This window comes from Bombus pyrosoma, linkage group LG17, assembly GCF_014825855.1.
Source record: "Bombus pyrosoma isolate SC7728 linkage group LG17, ASM1482585v1, whole genome shotgun sequence".
NCBI classification, from domain to species: domain Eukaryota; kingdom Metazoa; phylum Arthropoda; class Insecta; order Hymenoptera; family Apidae; genus Bombus; species Bombus pyrosoma.
In genome coordinates, this window is record NC_057786.1 from 3,485,692 (window position 1) to 3,496,972 (window position 11,281).

Below are 11,281 nucleotides of genomic sequence, written 5' to 3' on the forward strand. Positions count from 1 at the left end.
TTTGACCCAAAATATCGTATAGAATTACATACTGATGCTAGTTTTCATGGATATGGGACAATTTTAATGCAAAAAGTAGAAAGTAAAAACAGAGTGGTAGAATATTATACTAAATGAACTAATCCTGTGGAATCCAGGCACCACTCGTATAGTTGGTGACGTTAGCAGTTGCAAACGCTATTAAACATTTTCGTTACTATTTGCATGGACGAGAATTCCTTATTGTTATTGATTGTGAAATTTCGGAAGGCTGGCTATTAGCGCGGTGATCCTCCAATTTCGGAAACTGTTACTAAATTACAAAATGATGAGCTCGTGGAGGGTATGGACATACGTACGAACTACGATCTGGTACTCTTTACCGCAGGATGCAAAGAAAAGGCAGGACTCTCTGTTTGCCTATTGTCCCAAGAGGTTTCAGATGGTCCGTTATTAACCATGTGCACCAGTCAATTATACACTTAGAAGCTGTATGAGTATTACTGGCTCAAAGGAATGGCGGAAAATGTTTGCAAATCCGTTGAGAACTGTCATGCCTGTCAGGTCTCCAAGAAAAGTTCAAATAAGATACAAGCCGAACTAAATCCTATTCCTAAGACCAGCATACCTTGACATACAGTTCACATGGACATAAGAGTTAAGTGGCAAGGGTGACTTGAGTGAATATGTTATTGTTTTGGTGAATGCTTTGTACCATATACGAAAAATAGGTTTCATTTAATACTATCAAAGCACTCAAGTCTGCTATATTTTCATTCGGGAGTCCTTGCCGGATAATAGCGCATCAAGGAAGATGTTTTACCGGTAAAGAGTTCCAAGATTTCTGTCAAGGAAAACAAATCAAACTTCACTTGATAGCAACCGGTGCTAGTAGAGCTAATGGGCAGGTGGAACGTATTATGGATACGTTGAAGAATATGTATGGGACGGTAGAAACGACCGGGCGGTCATGGTAAGAAGCGTTTGGCGAGATGCAATTGGCTTTGAATTGCACCATCAATCGTGTGACAAAACCGAGTCCGATAGAATTATTAATCGGTAAAACAGCTAGACCTACGGTTTATTGCTGCCCGACAATATTGAAGAAAGAGAAATAGATATCTCCGATGTAAGACAGCAGGCTATACAGAACATGGAGATTAATGCTCCATATATAATAAAGAAATGAATAAAGAAAAAATTGACAAAACTAAAGCTAAAGTAGTGCGGAAATGAAACCAAAGCGAAAGAACATTGGAAAGAGGAGGAAGAAAGAAGGTGCAGATTATGTGGAAAGGAAGAAGAGGACCTAAGACATGTGCTAAAAGAATGTGAAATAACAGGAGGAGCAAAGGAAATGGAAGAAATATTAAATGGGACTGGGGAAGGACTAATGGATCTGAGAGCGATAATAGAGAAAAGAAGGGCAAAAGCAATTCAAGAAGGGATGGAAGGACAGGAAGGTAGCACAGCAAGGAGGCAAAAAGACCAAAGTGACAATAATGAGTAGGCTAAGTTGCAATAAATCGTAGACATAAGTGTAAATAGATTATAAGCATTAGTGTTAGACTAGAGATAAGAAGGCGATTAGTGCAATAAAGAGCTGTAAAGAAAGCTGAAAGTTCGTCCAAAGCCGAGAGGCACGGACTAAATAAAAAATAATAATAATAACTAAAGCTAAAGTAGTTAGATTTGATCTTGGTGATTTTGTATTATGTAGAAATAAAGAGAAAAACCAAACCAAATTAGATCCAAATTTCAGGAGTCCATTTGTGATAGGAAAGATTTTGCAAGGAGACAGGTATGTTTTAAAAACATTGGGTAGCTAACGATCACACAATACAACCATGATAAACTGAGGAAAATGCCAGAGAGTTGCGTTCTTGCTGTGTTGAATTTCTGCAGTGATGACAATGGCAACGACAATGACAATATGACTACACCGGTCCCGGAGGAAATTTTGTAAAAGTAATATTTATACGTGTAAATATAATTTTTGTTGCGCAAAACAATGGCTAATTCAAATTAAGAGTTGTTACGCGCCAAAAATTCTAATGTTAACCCGACAAATAAATTAGGAGACTCCTACTCCGATACAAGTGCCATGATTTACAGCCTTCTGCTTTCCAAAGTACCAGCGAATATCCAGAGACAATGGAAAATGACTCTGCTTAACAAAGAATTGTCTCAATACATTCAGTTTCTGAACTTCCTCGAAAGATTTTTTTTCTGTATATTTTTATTTAATACTTTATGGTCACAATTTGTCCAATTTGGACATTTGGTAGAATTTCTTAGCTGTTTGATTATCATGCGGGTGGCTACCCCATCTTCGTGTTTGTTATGTTATATCCTTTGTGACTTCGAAAGATTGGCACGAAGTTCCAGATCAACCACGACAATCACACAAACAAGAGGATCGCAGGAACAACCCAAGCCATAAGGACACACATTTACCGCGTCCCAAGTTGTCAACATGTCATACCTGCTAAGGACAACGCACCATCTGGCGATGCAACACATTCAAAACCAAAACCGTTGGCGAACGCTTTAAGGAAGCTAAAAGGGCACCCTTATGTTTGAATTGCCTGCAAAAAGGACACATAGAGCGAGATTGTCACGCCGGATCATGTCGAGTATGTGGACAACGACATCACACGATGCTACATCAGAAAAAGCAACAATTAAGGTCGAATTCCTCCACATCAAACCGAAGTTCCTCCTCGTCAAGCAGGAGATCAGCATCGCCCCCGTCAACTACAAGTACTCGGAAAATCTCTAGAACGCACAATTCGGAGACACCACGGACGAACTCGCCTACAAGTCCACCCGTCAGTCCGAATCCAGAGCTCCAACGAAGACCGCAATCTAGGTTTGAAGCATCCAGACACGACTACTCACGACGAAATCGAAGGTACCTCCACTCAAATCACAAACCATTCCACGACTTGAACTGAGCGGCGCCCTTATACTCACCTCATTAACCACAGTAATACAGCAAGCATTACTAGTTAAAATAAATCGGATAGTTTATTGGACGGATTCCACTATTGTCCTCCATTGGATCAAGTCGTCCCCACACATATTAAAAACTTTCGTCGCAAATCGCGTAGCGGAGATCCAGAACAAAACTAGCTTTACCGATTGGCGTCATGTCCCCACCAATGACAATCCTGCGGATCTAATTTCTCGAGGACAACCACCCGAAGACTTTCTGCAACCTAACATTTGGCAAACTGGACCACGGTTGCTGCAGTAATCAGAAGAATGTTGGCCTATGTGGAGTCCAACACCTTTGGCCAACTTACCAGAACGAAAAGCAGCAACTTGTTTCGCCATAACTCCTGTCAACAACAGTCTCTTAGACAGATTTCCATCCTGGCCAAAGTTAATCCGCATTACTGTCCTCGGTAGAAACAAAAACAAAACCGATCGTCGCCATTAACCACAGAAGAACAGTGATTAATGGCGATCGTGTTTCCCACGATAGACTCATTCAGCTCCTACAACATATTCATTTTTCAGAAGAGATATCAACTCCAACGACTCAACAACCCTTTTATAAACAAGGCAGGAATATAAGTCAAGGACGTGGACGCGATTGCATTTGCGGATGACCTGACCCTGGTAATCACGGTGCGGAAGTCGCAGGACATCGGGGACAGAATCCGTGAAACAGTGAAGCTGATCACGGACTAGTGTAAGAACACGGGGCTTCGACTGGCTCGGGAGAAGACCGAAGTCATTCTGCTTACCGGGAAGCATGTCCCGAGGTTTTTTAAGTTTGGCGTGGGTGGTGGCGAGATCACCGCCAAGAATTCAGTAAAGTATTTGGGGGTGCTGTTGGACAACGCCAGGAGGTATCCCTTACATCTGGAGCAAGCATATGATACAGCAGAGAGGTTTGTGGGAGTCATTAGGAGATCCTGCTGCCTAATGTTAACGGATCTACCGATACCGTAAGAAGATTGTACTACGGTGTTTGAGAGTCGGTGGCCCTGTACGCTACGCCGATATGGGCATCTTCCCTCGGGATGGAGAAGAACAAGATCTTGGCCAGTGCGCAACGGGTGGACTGCCGAATCCCATATAACCCATGTACGCATGGGAATGCGTAATGCATTTTCCCCTCCTCGAAAAAAAAAAGATAATGATAATAAAGATAAACCATAATGAAAAGGGTACTACATTCCTAGCCGACAAGCAAATCGAAGCAAAGCGCTTCATACCCTCTCATTCCCCGCATTTCGGTGGGTGATGGGAGGCATTCAAACATCAGCTGACCCACATACGGAATTTGATCGATGCCCTCTCAACGGGGGGGGGGGGGATGTTACGTCGTATGAGAAGGTCCTTAATTGTCTGGCAGCCTACGGTCCACGTACTTCCGACCCTCAATAAACCTAAGGACCCACCATAAACCTTAACGTTTAACTTAATTATTTTAACACATGTTTTTAAGTTAATCTGCTTGTCCTCAAGTATTTTCTAATACTAGAAGTGTTTTCGGTTTATGACTGGTTCTTAGAAAAGTCCTTAGGTTTATTAGGCGCTCTTAAAAATCACGCTGGAAGTGGGTAGTTACCTAATGAGGAAAAGAATATTTAACTAACGAAAAAGTTGGTTTTTCTCATGAACAAGATCACCCACTCCTCATCTCTTCATTCATTAATATGGGTCATAACCAATTAGCACCGCGGATCGTTACTCTCACGTTTCCTGACAAAAAGTGTGAACAACGAATCCGCGCTTCTCGCCTCATTAACCCCTTATTAACCCAAAAGAAATAAGGTATCAAACGATTCCTGGCGTAGATTATTCAAATCGTAACGAGAATTTACGACTCTCGTTGGCGCGCTTCTTCGAGATCGCGTGTCCCCGCGGACGGTCGAAACATCTAGTGTTAATCCATCTCGGATCATGCTCATCAAACGAGGGTTTATATTTATTGGTTTAATACATTCTGACAAAAGTCTGGCGATACAAAAAGAATTCCATGTTATGCAGAGTGCATTTTTGGTGTTATTAATCCATCTGGGACCATGATCGCTAAAAAATGACAAACACATTTATAAAATTGTAAAACTATGTAGGTTGTTCTAGTAGGTAACTATTGATGTTCTAGTGTTAGCATCTAGTAATCTAGTGATCGATCCGGAATTTTCCTGATATAAATTCACATATACATGTAAATTCAATACATGGTTATCCACTTAACTCGGCACGCGCGTTCGCGAGAACGTTGAGAATGGTCGCGAAGTATCTATAAGCTGATGTTAACTCTGCGGTTTAGAGATACGTCTAGCTTCTTACTGATCTAACATAAACAACTTTCGAAAGGGTCTGGAGCTTTGTGAGAATGCGAACAATTTCATTGTAATTCCTTTTTCACATTTCAAATAACTCTGGCAGTTGAATGGGACTTTAAATAAAAAGAATATTATATTGTAATTAAATTTCAGGTAAGCAATCCACGATATTGGTTATTACAAAAAAAATTGAACTAGATGTGGGGAGAGAAACGCATTTCGAAGCTTCGTGCATGGAATCTTTGGGCGAAAGAACGCGAAGCTCGCTTTCTCAGCGATCGTTTTCTCCTTCTTGTGACGTTATATCTAAAGCAACTAACGAACTGTTGTGTATTTTCGTCTATTTATACTTCTAACAGCAGCTTATAGATGGCGAGCGACATTTGTTTGCACTAGTAAGCGTATATGTTGGAATATCGTCATTCTCATATGTTCTCGTGAGCGTGAGTTCCAAATTAAGTGAATATACTCTGTATATGTATGCTACGCTTTAATAAAGAAAGAGGAACTTGTTTCGAATCAACCATGGGAACTGTGCGTGCGACTATATCTTATATGGGCGTCCATAAGACGTGTGTGTAAAAGCATGACAAAAAAAGAGGGAGGGAGAATTCATATTTCAGGTAGTTTAGAGTTGAGCGGTCAACACATAGTAATTCTAACTTTCTTGTTTTCTTACTTTCTTCGACTTTGACGCGTATTCGGTTCAGTAACAAAATTATTGAGTGAGAAATTATAACGTACAACGTAATATTATTATATAATATTATTATATATAGAATATAGCTGCAACATAGAATAGTAACGTTATGTTACTTTTACTTAATATATAGAAGTTTGTGATCCAGGTTTCTTTACATGTCCATAAATGATTTGTATGCAAATTTAGTGAAAATAGGCTAGTATAGCTGGTTTTAACGCATAGTAAAAGTCTTACATTAAAGATAGAACATTCTATAGATTATCTAGAAAAAGAGATGATCCACAAGTTGTGGAGTCACTCGAGAGAGGACGCCATCATACACAACGAAGCCTCAAGTCTTTTCAGCTTAAAACTAAAATGCGTCGCCAATCCAACCTATCCGAAATTAATATTGCAAAGTTATTCATTCGCTGTCGTATGCGAACACAAAACGGACAACTCTAAGTTAAACAACATAAAATAGTTACTTTGTCTGATAAACAATATTAATGATGTTGACCTGTATGATAACGGCAATACAAAATTACATATCACCGTAAACATGTCGTTAAACTTTCGCTAGAAAAAGACGCAAAGACCGATATCTCACATAATCTAGTTAGTAAATTTGGTTATAGCAATGCTGATAAAGTTGCATGCTTGCTCGATGCATTTGCGCAGCATCCATAAGAAACGACCGATATATTGTCACGCTTGGCAATTTCACGTTTTGGAAGTAATACCATAATTTCACAGTTAGGAGATTAAGTTAGGGTCCATAACTCTTTCCGTAGGACGAGAGTCGCCCTACCATGGCGCGGGCCGCGGGCGGAGGCTCGGTTTGTCTGTGATGGCGGCACAGTAGCAATGGCGTCGGGGTATGGCACTTACGGCACCATCAGTGGTTGTGGGTGTCTAGACTGGGTGTGGACTTCGGCCTCCTCCAGGAAGCAAATTAGCCTGTCTGGAAGAAGGGCCCCTCCCTAAAGGTTGAGGTTAAGTCCCGTTTTGGTATCACGGCCACCCTCGACCGGAATCCGTGGGGCTTGCCATATAAAAGGGTCATAGCTAGGCTGAGAAGGAGTAAGCCGAACGTGAATTTTGGGAGAGAGCAGGCCGTAAGCATTATTGCGTATCTCCTTTCATTAGAAGACACGGGTGATTCGGATGAAGAGGAAATAGAGGCCAACAGCGGTGGGCCCCCAGAGCAGGGGACACAGTCGATATGGACGATTTAAGAGGTGCGGTTGGTCGGCTGAACGTAAATAAGGCCGTCGGTATAGACGGAGTCCCGGGGTCATTATCAAATTGATTTTCAGGTACAGAGCGCAGGAACTGCTTGCCATGATTTTAAATGCAATTATCGTAGGCCAGTGTCACTCTAGTACATATAGGCAATGCTTTGAAGTACGGAAATGTTCCACAAACAAAATTATTGCCATACGAACATTTATTGAAAAAAACTTAAATTTGCCTGAGTCTCTTGATCGAATTAAAAAGAATATTAAAGAAACATCGAATTTTATTCATTCCAAAATTAAGAAAAGATACGATGAAATTCAACATGGCTTCCATCAAAAATTGTATTAAGCAAATTTGTTATAATATATCTTAACATAATTCAAGCTAGATCAAGTAAGGATGTAATATCAACAAAAACTTTGAGCAGATTCTGGTAATAAATCCAGAAAACGTAGAATAAAATGTTATAGAGTTAATAACATTGTATTTTAAGTTTTCTGAATTTGCTCTCAATAACTTTAATCCGTGGAAGAATTGAATTTTGCAACTAAATTAGCAAATGGAGCGAAAAGCCCTACGAATAAAAGCGTTTCTCCCGTGCAAACGAAATTTTACGTAACGCATTTAATTCGCTGCATTCTCAAACTTCTCCTGCCTAAAAAAAACGCCACCAAAAAATATAACAATCTCTTTTGCCGAGTGAATCTGACATAACTGGAATAAATAACGAGATAAACGTGCAGAATTTATTAGATAAAACTGTTTCCTCAATTATTCATTATAAATTTAACAATGTCTTGTTGTTGATCAAGTGTAGCTTTAATAGAACTTCAGGTATAAGCAAAAGTTCACAGATAGTTCTGCAAGTGATGAATTTATGTCTATATCCACTATTCTTCCGCTACACATGATAAACAATGATAATAAAAATATTATCTGAGTAAATGAAATACTTTACATATGAAATATCTCTACATTATTGTGTAGACCAATCAAACTTATATTTGTTAAAGAATTACCAGAATTAGTAAAATAAGAATATAACAACGTATTGTACGTACAATGGCTACGTATGCTACGTGTCGCCCTATGCGATCAGTCGATTTATGGAACACAAGTTCAGGAACTGGTCCCCATTACCCAATAACTTAGTACCGGTTGGTGCTACCCCGACACTCAATCTCTTAGGATATAGAACTAAAGTTGAAAAGTTAAATGAGGAGAGGGTGCAGGTTACTTCAGACATGGCATTTCCGAATCTCGACAATATGTCATCACGTATTAAGTGGTGCCCAGAACTCGTAGTACGCGTAAATGACATTCTGAAAAGGATGGAACCATTCCATAAAATTGTTAATAGACGCCTCGAATCCGGAACGAATTCGTCCATGGTAAGGTAGGTAACTGTGCTTGCCACAGGAAAAAAAACATAGATGCCAGCAGCTCAAGAATCAACACACACGGTGTTTGTTATGTAGGGCCAAGTAATAATAATAATTATGTAGGGTCAGTCAATATCAAGTTTGACTCTCAACAATGTTGAGCCTCAAAAAGTACGTTACATTTGTGATCTCAGGTTGAGGAATTAAATAAAGCTACCGTTGCTAACAAGACACGAGATAAGAAATATATACAAATACAGGCCATCATCTCTTCACCTTTGGATAAAATGTTTTGAAAACATACTTCGCATACCCTTCAGGTTACCGTTTAATACATGGCAAGTAATAAATGACGACCACAAAAAGTCTTTGTCAAAACAAAGAAAAAAAAGAATACAAATATAGTTCAGAGGACAAATGAGCTTACTAGTCGGCATGCCAAGGATTTAGATGTACAAATACCCTACAATAAATTCACCCATAATAAGTATAAATTACGAGCTGATATTTAAACTGAGCATTATTTCAAAGTTATATCATGTGGAAAAAGGATAAATAGTATCGAATAAAGAAAAATAATGAAAAAACAAATAGCTCATACGTATTACATTATAGTTGATATATTATGCTGATAACAATGCATAAATTATTATTTTAGTAGGCATTGTATCGAATTCAGTAGTTCCTATTATAGAAAATTATCAGTAGAATCCCTGAAAACACAACATGGAAACATAAAATATATTCGTAAGCATCATACCCGTAAGATGCCCAGGAGAAATTATAATAAAGATTTCTTAAATTGGCTCATTGTTGAGACGCAATTATAGTAAAATATAAAAATATCACAGAAAAATGAAAGAAACAAGAATACGAAAATATATTATTTTTCAATACAATTAATTCCTGAAAACGAGACCAAACACATTATTATTATAAAATTCGAGTTATGTTGATTGTGCTTATGAATTTTTCATAATTATACTTATTCTTGTGCAATATCTAGCAACTGTGCAAAAATTCTTTTAACTGAAAAGATAAAATAGTTACATCACGTCACATATATTATTCGCAGCCTATCAACTATTGAAATTATTCTTAAAATGAAATTTAGGTTTTATTATAGCAAAAATATTATTGCAGAGAAAGTAAATTTAATGTTAAATCTAAAAAGCTATTATATATAGAGAATAAATTGCATCATTTCACTAATCCATTATCATTTCAAACGAAATGTAATGGCGTCTTTCTCTTAAATAAAGTATAGTAAGCAATCAATGTCTTGTTTTCAGGCAATTAAGTTTAATTATTGCGCAATTTTGTTTTTCTTATATTTGTTTATCTTGTATAGAAAAGTATGAACTTCCTCGTCGAAGCATACAAAGAAATAGCTTCTTTCCTACGGTAAAAGCACCGTTTTTCAATGAATCATTTATTATATTCTGCCAAAGTGAAACAGTGTAAATTTGTCCTAAGTACATATATTCGTCTTTTGCGAGAACATACCGCCGCCACGTACGTTCCAAAATCGCTAAGAATTAGCTCGGCAATCAAAATTACTAGAGGGAACGACAACATTATAGAAAGACCACTTTCCGTAATGCAAATCAGGGAATGCTCTTATCTGTAGCTGTATGGTGTGTGTATGTCTTCAAACGTACCTCAGGTAACTTCTTTCATCGGGTTTTTAGCCGGTGTTCACACGACGTTCAATAATCTATCACAATGTACGTTAAGCACTGGTAAAGCACATCGCTGACGAATATTCTTATTCCTCGAGACGAACAGACTACCCTTGACCGTCCGATGACTGCCAGGCATAGTGCGCGTTCGCGTCTGAAACCAGTGTATTATCTCTAGTTCCCCCACCTATCGCGTTCCCTCGGTCCCCATCCGAAAATCAACGAGAATCAACGATTTTCCGTCTGATTTTGGGCCGCAGAAGAAACACGTCCGGTGTCCCGCTCTAGCGGCGCCCGCTGACATTTTCGAACCTCATCAAGCGCGCGTGATACTTCGTTACAAGAATAAGCTTATAGCACAAGCGTAGAGCATAAATCTTGCATTTTATGGGACTTCATGCCTCATGTTCCGAAATCTTAATCGTATAACAAATCAGAGTATATTTTACGCCCTCTACGATTTACAGTGATGAGCGTAGGGAATTGTATTCAATCTAACTAGTAAAGTTGATACAGTCACAAACGAATGTGGTAATGTTACCACATACCACAGGAATAAAAATTTGCTGTAAAAATACCCCTCTGGTTACACGTCACATATGATTACGCGGTTACACTAACGGTGTATACGCGTGTGTTACATTGCATTTTAGAATATTTAAAGATTTGATTAACAGCAGTTAAATTTTCGTATAAAATAAGTTCAATCATAGATAAGTAACGTCTAAAAATGCTGTAATCGAATGCCTACAGTATTTACAAAGTTTAATTATCATTCTCACAATTTTTAATTAATACGAGTGTCCAATTATGGTATTTTTAAACGTTACTTATCTATAAATTTGGTAATTATATCGATTACATAAAAATATCTGAATATGTGTCTGATATTTATGGGTAAAACACATTATTTTGTCTCTTTTATTGTTTTAATTTTGAGTAATAGCCGGATGCCACTTTTTTTAATATTTATTTTCATCAATCAATAATTTCAGATCTCCTATT

The 11,281-nt window shown here is 38.3% G+C and overlaps 1 protein-coding gene across 7 annotated transcripts in view; it reads right to left on the minus strand.

The window, feature by feature from the left end:
* Positions 1–10,393, minus strand: part of LOC122576880 — a 33,580-nt gene extending 23,187 nt beyond the window's left edge. For all 7 annotated transcript variants that reach the window (XR_006319930.1, XR_006319929.1, XR_006319928.1 and 4 more), the window contains exon 1: positions 10,256–10,393. The gene's annotated coding sequence lies outside the window, so the exon portion shown is untranslated. The remainder of the gene's footprint in view (positions 1–10,255) is intronic.
* Positions 10,394–11,281: the final 888 nt, after the last annotated feature.